At 32.8% G+C, this 16,595-nt stretch overlaps 1 long non-coding RNA gene across 1 annotated transcript; it reads left to right on the forward strand.

Annotated features, from left to right (window-relative positions):
• The first annotated feature begins 8,924 nt into the window (after window positions 1–8,924).
• LOC149891175 (uncharacterized) lies at window positions 8,925–10,797 on the forward strand. The gene is made up of 2 exons (XR_016450999.1): window positions 8,925–9,001; window positions 9,162–10,797. It is a non-coding gene; the product is annotated as an uncharacterized LOC149891175 (long non-coding RNA).
• Window positions 10,798–16,595: the final 5,798 nt, after the last annotated feature.

Consider the following 16,595-nt stretch of genomic DNA (forward strand, 5'->3'; position numbering starts at 1 on the left):
ATTCAAACGTTTAACAATTTGTTTAAAAAAGGATCAACGTAGTCGTAAAAACCAATTTATGTTTTTTTTCCACGTATTTTAAAAAGGATCAACATAATCGTAAAACCAATTTATGTTTTTTTCCACGTATTTTAAAAAGATGTTTTTCTTTAAAATACACGATCCGAATAAAAGGGATGAAATTGTGAAACAAATTAATGACAGAAGAAAGAGAATTTATCAGAACAGCATCAACGACAACATTTCAGATGTTAATTTTCAAGCTGATTTGAGCAAGCTGTTCAAGCCGATCATAGAGAGCAATGAAAAGATGATCAAGAGCCTGTCAGTCGATCAAAAAAAGAAAAGGCCTTTCGAAGTGAACAAAGTTGGAGATAAAATGTATATTGGAAAAATGGATGTTGAAATAGATGGAGATGATATCATTGTCGGTGGTGAAAGGTATGAAGGGACACAAGGTCTTTGGGAGCTGATGACTGAATTAACAATACCAAAGAGCTATACCGATGAAGATTTGCAAAATTATGAAAAAATTTTAATGGATAGTGATGCTATAAGATCTGATTCGCAACCGCATAAACCGAAATCATCAAGAAGACCAAAGTATCAGCAACTTATTGCTCCTATTTGGGAAAAAATGATGCGTATTGAAAAAGGTAAAAAAGGTCGCGGTGTCATTATTCTTCCGAGCGATCCTAATGCGTTGGTGGAAAAGCTTGAATTGAGTATTGCTGCATGGCATGCTGGGAATAAAGAGTCAAGAAATGTGGCTGTTGCTATTTGCGATGAGCTGTTGAGACAAGGAGAGATTAATAAAGAGGAATATAAATCGTTAATGAGGACTATTGATAAAATTATTTAAAAAATTGTTTTTATTTAAAAAATGCTCATTGTGAACAAAAGAAGATATGTGAAAAAGAACGTTGTTGGAGGAGGTGGTATTGTGGACATGATTAAAAATTTCATAAAAAGAGCAGCTGCGTCAAGTGTATCAAAAGCAACAGTGAATTTGCTTAAAATTGAGATGACAATGAGAGACATTTAAATGAATTAAATAATTTTTTTTTATTATGTAAAAAATGATAAGTACTGAGCGATTAAGAGTTACTGAGAACCCAGAGTATGATATTGGTATTGAAAAAGTTGATTTTTTTGAGTACCTTCCAACCAATCTCGATTTAAATTCTTCAGGCACGATTACTTTTGAGATAGACTGTCAATCGATTCAAACAGTACCATCAGAGGCTTACATTCTTATTGAAGGAGTGTTGAAAAAGAGCGATGGAACCTTTTATGATGCTAAAGACAACATTGCACTGGTGAACAACGCTTTGACGTATTTGTTTAATGATGTGACTTATGACTTGTCGGGAGAGCAAGTGGAAAGAGTGATGTATCCAGGTCCAGCCACCACCATACTTGGATTGATGAAATATCCTTATGGATTTCAGTTTGCTGATGGATTAAAACAGATGTGGTATATGGATACGTCAAATCTTGTTGGAAATTCAGGATTCAATGTTAGACGAGACCACTTGTTTGCAGACACTACATCCGTTGGAGCTTTTTCGTTTAAAATTCCGTTGAAACACATTTTTGGATTTTGCGAAACCTATGACAAAGTTGTTTATGGGTTTAGGCATACCATCACCTTTACAAAGAAAGAATGTGATGATGCGATTTATAGAGCGGAGAGCGTTAGTGCAGGAATGATCAACCTTAAAAAATTCAGACTTTATATGCCTCGCGTTGAATTGGATATTTCGAAAAAGACTGATTTCATGAATTTAATAGCTCAAAAAATCCCCATTCAAGTGGCTTATAAATCAAACAAATGTGAAAGACAGCTTATTCCAGCCGGTCAAACAGAATTTACCTGGTCGCTTGGAAGAGTTACTGACAAAAGCATTCCAAGATTTATCTTGTTCGGACTTCAGACAAACAGAAATTCCAGTCAAACAGTTAATCCATCACTATTCGACCATTGTGATGTTAGCAATTTTTACGTGACTGTTAATGGAATAAAGTATCCAAATTACAATTACGACTTGAATTTTGGAGAAAAGAGAGTGGTCATGGCTTATTCAGATGCGTTCTCTTTTGATGAAAAATATTACGGCACAAATGAACTTGTTTGTCAATCTGGGTTAAGCTTGCTTGAATATATAAAATTATATCCGTTGTTCTTTGTGGATATCAGCAAGCAAAAAGAAAGAGTGGCGTCGGAAACAGCTGAATTAGTGGTAAACCTTAAATTTCGAACTTCAACTATTGCAAATACCGTTATTTTTGCAGTGGTGATCTCTGACAAACTGCTTAAATTTGTTTCAGACGGAACCAACATGACTGCTGTTTATTAAGTTTATTAAGATGTCTTTTCAGGAAAAATTGAATTGACTTAAAAAAAATCTTGTTATAATAAAATGAGATATACAACATCGTATTTGAAAAATTTGTTGAATGAAAACGGAGTTAGTAAAACAGCAGATGATTTAATAACGTTGATGATGCTTGCGGTTGAAAATAATTTGATCAGTAAAGATGAGATTTTAGAAAGAGCAAAAGAAAAAAAAGTAAAGCCTCCTCCAAAAGAAAAAAAACCTGTTGATCCAAAATGGGAATGGCTTAGTTTAGTTAAGAAAAAACCCATCACTGTGAGAATAACCAACATTGAAACGGGTGAGGTGACTGAATACAAGTCTCTTTACAAAGCGATGGCAGGGACTGGACGTGGATGGAGATATTTAGAGCGTCGAGATGGAAAGGTGGATGATGGAATCAAGATTGAATTTTTAAATTCTGAAAAGCTTGAAAAACGTAAAAAGCAGCAAAATTGATTTTTTAACTTTTAACATGTTAAAAAATTGACTTAAATAAAATTCTTGGCATAAATAAAAAGATGGAAAGCATGCAAAAGGATGATCTTTTAAATGCTCTTGATGATAGCTTTGAGTCAACTTCTGATACGACTAAATCAAAAAGTTTGCTAAAATTTCTAAAAAACATAAGAAAACTTCCAAAGGAACATCGAATCATTTTCAAAGAAATGGTTGAAGTAGCACCTTTTGAAGAAGTGATCAGAAATATAAAAGAAGACATTGATCTGCGTAATAAATTCCTGATAGGAACAAATTGGAAACTAAATGCTAGCGGACGTAATAATTGTCGTAAAATCACTGAACATATTAGAGAGATTAAAAATATGTATTCACGTCTTTCCAAATAATTTTTTAATTCTTTTCACGGGAGAATTAAAAAAACGGTAAAAACTTTTCGAAGAAGAAAATATGCTGAAAGTGTGCCAAGATTTAAAAAAAAATTGAATTGACTTAAAGAAAATCACGGCAGAGATAAAATGAGTCTCCATTCTTCAAAAAAATTAATTGCTAAAGAGCGAAAACTTGAATGCATCGAAAAAAATTTTCTTTCCATTAATAAAATGGGTGATAAAACTGATGCTAAAAAGCAAAAAGCAAAAACTACCGCCAAAGAGCGAAAAATTGAAAGTGACATAAAGAAAAATCTTTCCGTAATAAAAATGGAAAGTAAAACTGTTAAAGATCGAAAAGTATCAATGGCATCATTAAGAAGGGATGCTAAAGAAAGAGCTATAAAAGGCTATACCAGAATGACCAGGGAAGAGCTTGTTGAGGCTATTAAAACAACAATACCTGTCATTGCTGTCAAAGAGCCTGTTAATGATCGAAATAAAATGACTGTGAAAGAATTAAGAGAGATGGCTAAAGACCGTGGTGATATCAAAGGTATCTATAAAATGAAAAAAGCCGAGCTCATTGAAGCTATAGGACCTGTCATTGGTTATGGGTCTGCTCCTCGTAGACGAACGACTGAGGCGAGACCTTTGCCTGTTAATGAAAGACCTACCGTGTTTAGGTTTGTTCGACCAGCTGTAAAAGTTTCTGTAAAACCGACAAAAGTTTCTGTAAAACCGACAAAAGTTTCAATAAAGCCGACAAAAGTAAGGTTTGTTGTCAAACCTTCCACAGCGATAAAACCACCCATCGCTCCGAAACCTGTCATTGCTCCTAAACCATTGTTCATTCCACCAAGACCTGTGGTAAAACCTCCTATTGCTCCGAAACCAATTCATTTGCAAAATCCTAATATTCGAAGACCTGTGCCTGCTCCAAGGTTAAGGACTAACGACTTGATTTCATTCGAACCTTCTGCTCTCTTGCAAAATAGGATGACAAGAGATGAACCTTCTATTCTTAACACACCGGTTATCGATTCAACAAACGTCATTACACCTAGACCGGTTCCAGCACCAAGACCTTTATTTTCAAGTCTGAAAGCAGTTGCAAAAAGTGTGACGTCCTATGTTGCAAATAAGTTTAATGATATTAAAGAATGGATAGATCCTTACGTTCCTGAAGTAGTCAAGAAGAAGGTAAGCGAATCAATGGAACAAATCGATGAAAAGGTAAAGTCTATCAAATCACTTGTATTAAGAACAGTGTATAAACAGCCAGTGTCAAAACCTTTTACAGTAAAGTTTAATATGACTGAACATTCTGCAGAGCGTACTGCTAGACTATTTTCTTACACACCTTCTTCTCAATACCAAGACATTGTTCCTTTTTTAAACTTGGTGAGAGAGTCGGTCATTCAAACCATAGAAGGAGAAAGAAACACAAAGGTAAGAATTGTTTTAATCTGTGAAATGACTCGCGTAAGCATCTTAACAGGTGAAGAGACTACTCAGATGGCTCACTTTTCATCCAACTTGAAAATTATATTGGAGGGTACAGATGTAAGAGCGGTTGTGAGTCAAATGGAAGAAAAAATCTTGGAGCGAAGCGCTAATTACAACAAGATGGGATCCAATTGCGTCTTGTCTAAGATTTTAAAAATGGATATCGGATTTATCGATTATGAACCTTTTAAGGGCTCTTCCTACATGGAGCTGTCTAAAGAGCTAAAAGACAAAAAGGCGATCATCAACATGAAAAACGATGACGATCAATGTTTCAAGTGGTGCGTCACCAGAGCGCTTAACATGAAAAATACGCATAACGAACGAATTGATGATGAATTGATTCTAAAATCAGAAGAGTTGAATTGGGAAGGAATGGAGTTTCCTTTAAAGGTGACTCAAGTCAAAAAGTTTGAGAAAAATAATCCTGACATCAGCGTGAACGTCTTTCACTACGAAATGAATAAACCTCAACCTATGCAAATATCCAAATTTCATGATCGAAAACACTGTGTTGATTTGTTGTATATTTCAAACGAAGAAAACAGCCATTATTGCCTCATTAAAAATTTCAGTCGGTTTGCTCGTTCTTCAGCATCAAAACATCAACATAAAAGATATTTTTGCAGAAGGTGCATGCACGGCTATGACCAAGAAGAAAAGCTTCAAATTCATCGAAAATACTGCTATGATAACGCGCCTATGAGAATCGATCTTCCAAAAGAAGGGTCGACCCTTGAGTTTAAAAACTACAACAATAGTATGAGAGTTCCGTACTGCGTCTATGCCGACTTTGAAAGTTTCGTCAAGCCTATCGATGACAACGCTGAGTATAATAATAAAGAGTCATATACCAAAAAATGTCAAAAGCATGTTCCAAGCTCCATCGTCTATTATATCAAATGCTACGACGAAACCATTTACAAGGGAAAGCTTGAAACGTATACAGCAGAAAGTGATGATGACAACGTGGCTCAAAAATTTGTTACCATGCTTGAAGCTAACTTTATAAAGATTTGTGACGATAGTTATTCACGGCAAGAACAATGGAAAAATAAGAGAATAGAGACTAATGAGGATAAAAAGAATTTTGAGGCTGCTACCAAATGCCATATTTGCAAAAAAGATCTTAACGGTGACAAAGTATGGGATCACTGCCATTTGACTGGAAAGTACCGTGGTGCTGCTCATAAGAAATGCAACTTGGATTATAAACTAAAAATTTATTCCCGTTGTCTTTCATAACTTGTCTAGCTATGACAGCCATTTGTTCATCAAGAGATTAGGTGGAAAAAAAGGAAAGATCACTTGTATACTCAACAATGAAGAAAAATATATCAGCTTCACAAAAAGCATCAAAGTGAGAGATTCTATTGATAAGAAAGGTAAACCAAAAATAGTGTATAGAGATTTACGGTTCGTTGACAGCTACAGGTTCATGTCAAGCCCTTTAAAAGATTTAACTGACAACCTTGTTAAAGATTTGTGTGAGGAGTGCTCAAAATTAGATCCAAAAACATGCAAAAAGGACTGTATGGTTAAGAAAGGTAAAAAATGCAAATGTAAAGACAATTGTGAAGATTGCGCTCATAGAAGATCTAAAAAAGGAGACATCATGTGCAAAAACTTAAATTCATTCCACAGCGGAGCAAAACGAGATTTGCTATTAAGAAAAGGTGTTTACCCTTACGAATGGGTGGACTCCATTAAAAAATTCTCTGAAACACAATTGCCACCCAAAGAAGCCTTTTACTCTAAACTAGACGATAAACACATCAGCGATGAAGACTATGCACATGCTCAAAACGTTTGGAAGGTATTTGGATGTGAAACGTTTAAAGATTATCACGAGCTGTACAACATCTCAGACGTGCTCATTTTAGCTGATGTCTTTGAAAATTTCAGAGACACTTGCATAGAAAATTACGGTCTAGACCCTCTTTGGTATTACACCTCTCCTGGTTTGGCTTGGGACGCCATGTTAAAGGAAACTAAAATTAAATTGGACTTAATAACCGATATTGATATGCTCAACATGATCCAAAAAGGAATACGCGGCTGAATATGCATGATCTCCAATAGATATGGAACTGCTAATAACAAATACATGAAAAACTATGATCCTTCACAACCATCGAAATTCATTCAGTACTTAGACGCCAATAATCTTTATGGGTGGGCCATGAGCAAACCTCTTCCCGTTAGAGGATTTAGATGGATGACTGATGTTGAAAATTGGCGTAGCATGCCGTGCATCCTTGAAGTTGATTTAGATTATCCTGAAGAGCTTCACGATTTACACAACGACTATCCTTTGGCTCCTGAAAGACTAACCATTGGAAAAGTGAATAAGCTCGTTCCCAATTTAAACAACAAAGAAAAATACGTCGTTCATCACGAAAACCTAAAACTCTATGAACGATTGGGTTTAGTTATTACCAAAATTCATCGTGGTATCACCTTTGAAGAAGAACCCTTCATGAAAAAGTATATTGACCTCAACACCAATAAAAGAAAAGTCGCTAAAAACGACTTTGAAAAAGAATTCTTTAAACTCATGAACAACTCTGTCTTTGGAAAAACAATGGAGAATATTCTAAAGCATGTCGATATTAAACTGGTCACCACAAGAAAAGAAGCCTTAAAATTATCCAAAAAACCTCGATATAATCGGTACACCATTTTTGATGAAAAACTCATCGCAATTCATATGAAGAAAACACAAGTCACTTACGACAAACCCGTTTACTTGGGAATGAGCATCCTAGACATCAGCAAAACTCTCATGTTTGAACACCACTATGACTACATCAAACCTAAATATGACGATCGCGCAAAACTACTCATGACCGACACTGACTCGCTCATTTACGAAATCAAAACAGATGATTTTTACGAAGACATTGCTGGCGATGTACTTGAAAAATTTGACACGAGCGACTTTCCTAAAGATCATCCCGCCATTCAAAACGCTGGATTCAAAGTAGGCGAAAATAAAAAGATCATTGGCAAGTTCAAAGATGAAACCGGTGGAAAGCAAATCACGCAGTTTGTTGGTCTTCGACCCAAACTCTACTCTTACTACATCCCTGAAGAAATAGATGATCAAGAACATAAAAAATGCAAAGGTGTTAAGAAGTGCATTGTTAAAAATCACATCACTCATCAAGACTACTACGACTGCTTAATGACTAAACAAGAAAAACTCACCACCATGAACGTCTTCCGATCACGTCATCACGATGTCTACACCGAAGAAATCAACAAAGTCGCACTCAGCGCTAACGACGACAAAAGATTCATCTTAGAAGACGGAATTCACACCTTGGCTATCGGACATTACAAAACAAGGCAATAAAGAAGAACAGGCATCTTGAAGAACTGGTATAGAAATAACATGATTATTTTTATACTTCTTTTTGATTTTTAAAGACGACTCTTAAGTATTGGTTTTGTCATGATATGAAGTGTTCACCATTTTTTATGCATCCTTAAGTATGGGAAGGGGTCGATGTCCTGGAACCGCCTTTTGACTATATATGCCATGTATCTATTTTTGAATTGAGTGCATGGACTATCACTCCATAATATAACTTTTTTTATATAATCAATGCAATAGAGGTCAAATATTTTACTTAAACATGTAGTAGTGGCGCGTTTTGTTTTATCATTATCGTCGGATATTATCACAACTGATTTTGGCTCTAATTGGTAACGATAGATTACAACAGGGTTGCCATCTGGTTTTTTTTCAAGCCAGATTTCTCAAATTTGGTTTGTTTTTTTTAGGTTTTGCTTGAAATTTTTTTCTGGTTTCTTTTAGAAAATCTGGTTTAAATCTGGTTTTATTTAAAAGCGTTTGGTTTTTTTTTTCTTTTTGGATTATTTTATTAAATCTGGTTTAATTCTGGTTGTTTTTTTTTGTTAAACCAATTTAATCAAGCTTTTTTGTTTCATACGAAAGTGAAATAGAGCGAAATAATCGAAAATGAATGAAAATACGAAAAAACGAAAAGAAAAAAAGAACGAAAATGAGTAAAAAAATTTTTTTATTTGTTTATTACGGCTTATTAAAGAAATTCAAAGAAATTCAAAGAATGAATTAACTCTCAGTCATCAGTTTCAATAAGTTCAAACAATTTATTTGGATTCTGCCCATTCATTTAAAATTCGGTTTTTTTCTTTAAAAAGTTTTTTTCAATAAATTATTGCATTTGCGGAAAATATTAAAAAATTCTGGCATTTAAAAAGACAATTTAAAGTGAAATACTTTACATAAAAAAGGTAAAACGAATGTTTCTTCGGATATTGAAATTTAGAAACTGTTACTATTTAAATAACAACTAATTAATCTTTGCTTTCTTCTTAAAATATCTAATTTAAAAATTGATCATACCTATTGATTATTAAGTTTAATAATCTGTAGCTTGATTTTTTGTTTTAGATTAACATCTTTAAATAGACAATGCCAAACAAAAAATCATATGAAAACTCCCGTAGTTATCGAAGTGAATGGGAAAAAGAATTTACCTGGGTAAAAAAAAGCTCTGATGCATCTGAACAAGCTTTTTGTCGCCTCTGCCGCACTAATCTACGTCCACACAAAGGTAGCTTAGAGCAACATCAAAAAGCAGCTTCACACATTAAAAGAGAAAAAACCTTGAATCCGTTTCAAAAGAAGATTAATTTTCCAGGTCAAGTAAAAATTTCAGATGTAAACAAAAAAGCAGACATTCAGCTTACTATGTGTATATGCTGTCACTCAGCAATTTCAACTGCTGACAACTTTTGTGAAATTATTTCTAAGTTTGGTGTAGGCAGTCCCCTGGAACATCTAAAACTCCACCGCACTAAGTGCACTAAAGTAATTTAGAATGTTATCTCATCAACTCTAGAAGAAGAAATTTCTAAAGAAATCAAATCAAAGCCGTTTTCCATCCTCATTGATGAATCAACGGATGTGAGTTCAATCAAGCACCTTGCAATATGCGTGAGATATTTTTCAGAAAAAGAGAAACAGATTGATGAGGACTTTCTTGGCCTCATTCAAGTGATCTCAACAACTGGCGAAAATCTCTTTAATGTTTTGAATTACAAACTCCACTCTATTGGATTAAATCTTGAAAACTGCATCGGATACAGTTCAGATGGTGCTTCAAATGTTATTGGCATACATAACTCAGTCTGGTCTCGTGTACTAACTAAATCGCCTAACTGTATTATGATGAGGTGCATTTGTCACTCTCTAAATCTTGTGGCGCAAAATGCTTTTAATGCAATTCCATCTCCAGTCGGCTTTCTTCTGAGCGAGGTTCCCCGGTTTTTTAACAAGAGCATTCTTCGTCGAAACGAGTATGAAAAGCTATTTGAACTCATGAATCGAAACAATGACCGCGTGGGAACCCCGTCCCCTTTTCAGAAGTGTTTTTATAACTTGCTCGTGAATTGGCAAGAACTAAAAGCATTCTTTATTTGTGCTGAAATAAATGCAAACTCTGAGGTTTGTTACAAAATCTCTTCAATAAGCAAAATGTTCCAAGACAACACCCTTTACCTCTATGTTGTTTTTCTCACTCCAGTCATTCAAGAGTTTGAGCGTCTAAATTCTCTCTTTCTAGGGTAAAATGTTGATCCAGAAAATCTAATGAATGAGCTAAATATGCACTTCAAAAGCTTAAAGCAGCGTGTTTTTGATACTAAGGGCTTTGTACTTCCTCTTCAGTGTGTTGATTTTGGAGCCAAATTTTCCTCAGAGTGCGAAATTTATATTCAAGGGCAACCTCCAAATGCAAAACTGAATGCCGAAGAATCAGTCAAAAATGTAAAAATTCACTGTCATGATTTTCTTCAGAGGGCTTGGATGCAGTTATTCGCATAAAATCTTATTTAATAAGCCGAAAGATTTGTTGTAAAGACTTTAACATTCCCGAATCAAATGATTTCAATGGTCGGAAATGAAATTTACGCAACAGATGCATGCGAAAATGAAGACGACCTCCAAGTACTGACGGAACTTTATTAAATGTTTTAGAGATTAATACTTAACCAAATAAATTTTTGAATAAAATAGTTCTACTTTACTTCTTTTTTTTTTTTTTTGTTCTGGTTTATTTCTGGTTTATTTTTTATTCATTTTTGGCTTATTGCCGAAAAAAAACCTGGCAACCCTGGATTACAACTGTAAACCAGGTAATAGTTGGCTGCGACTAATAAGCAGCTTGAACCGCATCCTGATAACCACATGTATAGTTTTTTGAACAATCAAAGTGTATCAAAATTTGGTCTGGTTCGAGATTTTCTTTTTGACTGCAATATTGCTAAGACTGCTGCTTCTTAGTAAGATGATGCTCAGTAAACTCTAGTAAATTGTCGCGGAGATGTTTAAAAATACCTTTTATGTTTTTTTTTATGTTTACTGAGTACACAGCGATGATCTTCTTTAATCCATCAACTATGGGTGATTAAGGTATTCATGTCTCCGTTTTCGGGCAAAGAAACTTTCAATAGTTTACTATCATAGTTTCATTAGTTACTCAAAGTTTCAAAAAAAACTTTAACAAGTTTAGTAATAAGATGAATAAACAAACTTCAAATTAAACAATAGACAAAACTGATTTATATTATAACTTGGTTTAAAGGGGGATTTCCACGGAGCGAATTATTTCGTGCAAGGCGAATTTTTTCACGGCTCGTTTTTCGCCGAGTCAGAACTTTTATTTCCACCATCAAGTTGGCACGCTTTATTTTGCTAGAAAACATGTCATTAATAAGAAAAAGGTTGTTATTGATTAGTAGAAAGATAATTATTTTAAATATACTGTAAATGAAACGAGAAAAATTAAAGAAACGATTTTGGGTAAGGAAAATTTATGCCGAACGCCTACAGAAAGGAGAGTTTCATTTGTTAGTACAAGATTTACGTTTGCACGACCAGGAATACTTTATTAAGTATTTTCGTATGTCCCCAACAACTTTCGAAGAGTTGCTTGCGTTTGTAGCGCCTATCAGTGAAACAAAGAACTATAATGAGAGATCCTGTCGATCCAAGTGAGAGGTTGGCCGTAACACTTAGATTCCTTGTAACAGGAGATGCTCAGTGTACTATTGCTGCAAGTTACAGAACCAGTGCTTCCACTATCAGTAAAATTATTAGTGAAACGTGTGCAGCCATTTGGAATTCATTGAAAGAGAGAAATTTTCTACACGTCCAATCAGAAAAACATGAACGGAAGTCAATTGCAAAAGAGTTTGAAAATATTTGGGATTTTTCCCATGCTATAGGTGCAATAGATGGCAAGTACATTATTATGCAAGCTCCCCATAATGGAGGGTCAAAATATTTTAACTTTAAAAAAACGCATAGCATTGTCCTTCTAGCAGTTTGTAATGCTAAATACGAATTCGCTATGGTGGACATTGGTGACTCGGAAAGACAGAGCGATGATATTGTTTTTAACTGCAGTCTTGGTTATGCAATTGAAAATAATAAATCAAATTTTCCTGATCCCAAAAATATTGGTAATTCTGAAAAAATACTACACTGTGTTTTAGTTGCTGATGATGCTTTTGGTTTAAAAAAAACACATGATGAAACATTATCGTAATAAAAATATTCCTTTAGATAAAAGAACATTTAATTACAGACTTTCAAGAGCCAGAACCCAGCAAACATCGAGTCTAAAAAAGACGTCTTTTAGATGTATAAAAAACGTCTAATACGTCTAAAAGACACATTTAAGACGTCTTTTTTAGAGTAAATGTTTGCTGGGAAGGGTTATAGAAAATACATTTCGTCAGGTTAGAATTATTTTGTTCTATCTCCGATTTTAAAGATTGGGAGAAAATGAATTGTTGATTTTACTAAGAAATGATTACTTTTAAAATACATTTTATTTTTAAATTTTTTTTTCTAAATAGTTTCTTTAGATATAAATTATTTGAAGAATAAGTTATTATTTCTTAAAAAAGTAATAGTAAAATTTTAAGTAATTTTTACTTATAGAAAAATTCAAAAACTTTCTTTCAACGTTTAAAATAGGAGATAGAACAAAAAATTCTAACCTGACGATTTGGTATTGCAACAACACGCTTTTGTATATTTCGCAGGCCAATTATTGCTTATCTCGATAAAGTTGTTTTAATTACACAAGCGATTGTAGCTTTGCATAACTTTCTTATGAAAAAAAGATCAGCAAATAGTTATCACTACTGTTCCACTGATATTGACGGTCCTGCTGGGATTAGACCAGGTGATTAGAGGAAAGGTAATTTATGTTCCGCTGCATTTCAACCACTGACACAATCAGGTTCTAACAACTACTCAAAAGATGCAAAACAGGTTAGAACGACTTTAAATAATACTTTAATACACCAGAAGGAGAACTGGGATGGCAATTAGACTTAGTAAATAGAAACTCATAAATTTAAGAAAATGTCAACCAATCAGTTCCTTTCTCAATTAAAAAGTGAGCAAAAGCTGTAAATTATTACTTCTTTAAAGTTTCTAAAGTAAAAATATTGTTACTCTTAGTAAAAAACAAAGGTCGTTTACATTGTGATTCAAATGTTTATTTGTGTAATGCATTTATATTTGCATAACTTTACACATAAAAATAAAGCATGAGAAAATAAAGAAGAAGTCATGAGATAAAAAGCATCATCATAAATTTATGTAAATAAACTTAAAAACTTATAATTAAAGGTGACAAAAAAAAACATAAAAATAAACCATATAGTTTCAGGGTAATGTCTAACAACTTTAAAGCAAAATATTATGACACTTTTAAAGCTAATATTATTTAAAGACGAATATTATACAGTTGATTGATAAGTAACAATTGAAATGGTGGAATTCATTTGCAAGGTTAACTTTTAATAGTTGGCACTTATGCTTTTAATCATATATAAACTACTGTATCACACTTCAACAGTAGCTTTAAATTTTGAATTTAAAAATAATAATTTTCATGTCAATCTAAAAAGATCAGTTCATCTAAAGAAGTATTTCATGCAGCATATAAACCTAAAAGTTTTAACATATATTCATATATATACATATGAATTTATTAACCTAAATTTCTTCTTGTTCACCGTATTTCATATTGAAAAGAAGTGTTTTTATCTTTATCATAGCCCGTCTGAGAGACATCTCTGTCTCTCAACCACATCATTAAAGGGTTGTTGTCGGCCATTTAAAAATTTTTTTTATTTTCAACTATTTCGATGTGTTTGTTTTTCAACACGATTGCTGAGTTTGCATATTTTAAAGGATCTGATTGGTTCCTTATTTAAGTGAATAAATTCGCCACAAATTAAGTTAAAATCTATCCAAGTTTTTTGCGAAACGAAAAAAATCGCCCGGCGATAAAAAATATACTTGTATGCATGCTCAGAAACATTCGTGGCGAAAAAAATCGCTTTGCGCGAAATAATTCGCTCCGTGGAAATCCGCCTTAAATGATGTAAATCGTTTGAAATGAATTAAATCGTTCGCGCTTAAACTTTTTTTTTTTAAGTCAAGAACCCGTGAAGGGAAAACAAACTATCGCGATGGTCGTAATGTACTTAGTAACATGTTGAAATGGTGATCTAAAGCACTTTAATGTTTTTTTTTGAAACTATGATAAAATATGTATGAGTATCTTTACTTTTACCATGGTTGTAGTTTTAAAAAGTTTGATGCGAAGCATAGAAAAAATTTTTCGACTTTTTTTTTGTGACGGTCGTAATGTCTTGTTTTCATTAGTATGCTCTTCTTATAGGTAGCGATTCCACGGCTCAACGAAAAACATTTGACGTTTGACAAAAAACACGAAATTTTCATGAACTTTACTCTCTTATATCTTTTTGTATGCTTAAGCAAACGCCTTGAGGTTTTTTTAATCAATTAGTGTTAGTCAACCTCTTTCCAGCCAAATATAGAAAGTACTATGGGTTATATAGCTTCATTTAAATTTTATCCATATCTTAAGACCACTTTTAAGAAAAAAGCTTGAAGCGGGAACGTTTTTTTAAAACGAAGCTTTTGGAGGTTAGGATTCCTTAGTACCAAAACACATCCAATTTTTATAAAACTTTCCGTATATATTAAAAAAGGGATGAGGAATCTAATAAAATATGGACACTTTTTAACTTTTATACATAAATTTTTAGTTCTTAGCGTTTTAAAACTTCAAGGTTAATTTTTTTTAAAAAAAAGTTTTTTTTAAAAGTGTCTAGGTGGAAATTGCAAGTTTAGTCTTTCCTCTTTTTATAACAAGTATTTATTTATGTTTTCTTGAAGAATAGATTCAAAAGGATTTGTAAATAGAAATTATGTATATATATATCTATTTTCCTTCGCATATTTTATGACGTTTTTTGTTTTGATTTTCGCGACGTAAGAATCATTTTGTTATATCTCCAAGTTTTAACGTTGGGAGAAAGTTTTTGATTTTTTCTAAAAGTAAAAATTGTTTAAAGTTTTAGCTTTAATTTTTAAAGAAATAATAACTTTTGCTTTAAATAATTTATGTTTAAGCAAATTATTTGAAAAAAATCTATAAAATAATGCGTATTTTTAAAGTTATTATTACTAACTAAAATTAATAACTCATTTTCTCCCAACTTTTAAAATGGGAGAAAGAAGAAAATAATTCTTACCTCGCGTTTTGCTTAAAATAGATTAACTTGGGCAGTCCGCACAAATTAAAATAAAAATTGTGGTATTTTATTTGCTTATAGTTGTTGGGTCACTATAAAAAATTTAAAGTCAAATGTAATTATGGTTCAAAAGTTATTCAAGAGTCAATAGGCCGGGTGAATAAAAACGAGCAATTGCTTTTACTCAGTAATTGGTCAGCTTTACGTGAATTAAAACTTCAGCAGTTTTCCTCATATTTTTATTCACGTAAAGGTAAGCAATTTACTCAGTAATTGCTCAATTTTACGTGAATAAAAACTTAAGAAAAGTTGTTGAAGTTTCTATTCACGTAAAGCTGACCAATTACTGAGTAAAAGCAATTGCTCATTTTTATTCACCCGGCCTAATATGACACCAAAACTAAGTAAATAAGTTAAAACCCACAGTCTTTAAAATAGACGATTCTGGGCAATCCCGACAGAATTAAATAAAAATATTTTGGCAATTTTTTTTTTTATAGTTGGTAAATCAATATGGAAAATTTCAAGTCAAATGTAATAACGGTTCAAGAGTTATTCAAGAGTCAATATGACACCAAAACTAAGTAAATAATTAAAAACCCTCATTCTGTAAAATAGACGATTCTGGGCAATCCCAACAGAATTAAAAATTATTTTTGTTGGTATTTTGTTGTTTTATAGTTGTTGAATGAATATGGAAAATATCAAGTCAAATGTAATAACGGTTTAAAAGTTATTCAAAAGTCAATATGATCCAAAAATACTCTCTTTTTCGGTCCCATAACATTGCAAATTTTCCATACTTAAGCCCTATACTTTTCGTCGAAAAATCATCAATTTTTGCACTACAAAAAATTCAATAACTTTAGATCCGCTTAACTTCAAAGGCCGAATGACCCCTCATTTTTTAAGTCAAGTCATGCTCTATACAATGATATAAATTATATATGTTTATTTGAATTATAAAAAAATCGTCTGGAATGGCTATTATAGACCAAGTTAGAGTTCGTTTTTATAAAAAATATTTTGCATGTTTAATTTTGTCTTTTAGTCAGTTACATTATTTAGTTAAAAATGAAATATTTTACAAAACCTTTGAAGAAACCAAGCTGCATCTGCGAAAAATTTTATATGTTATATGGGCGCTACTGCAGTTTCTCCCCCCCCCCCCCCCTTTTTTTTTTTTTTTATGATTGATTATGATAGAGAATTTTATGCTGATTCAGAAAAATATAAA

The sequence above is a fragment of the Hydra viridissima genome, unplaced genomic scaffold (assembly GCF_058129835.1).
Source record: "Hydra viridissima isolate aposymbiotic clone 2 unplaced genomic scaffold, HvirCarnegie_v1 scaffold_3, whole genome shotgun sequence".
Lineage (NCBI taxonomy): Eukaryota > Metazoa > Cnidaria > Hydrozoa > Anthoathecata > Hydridae > Hydra > Hydra viridissima.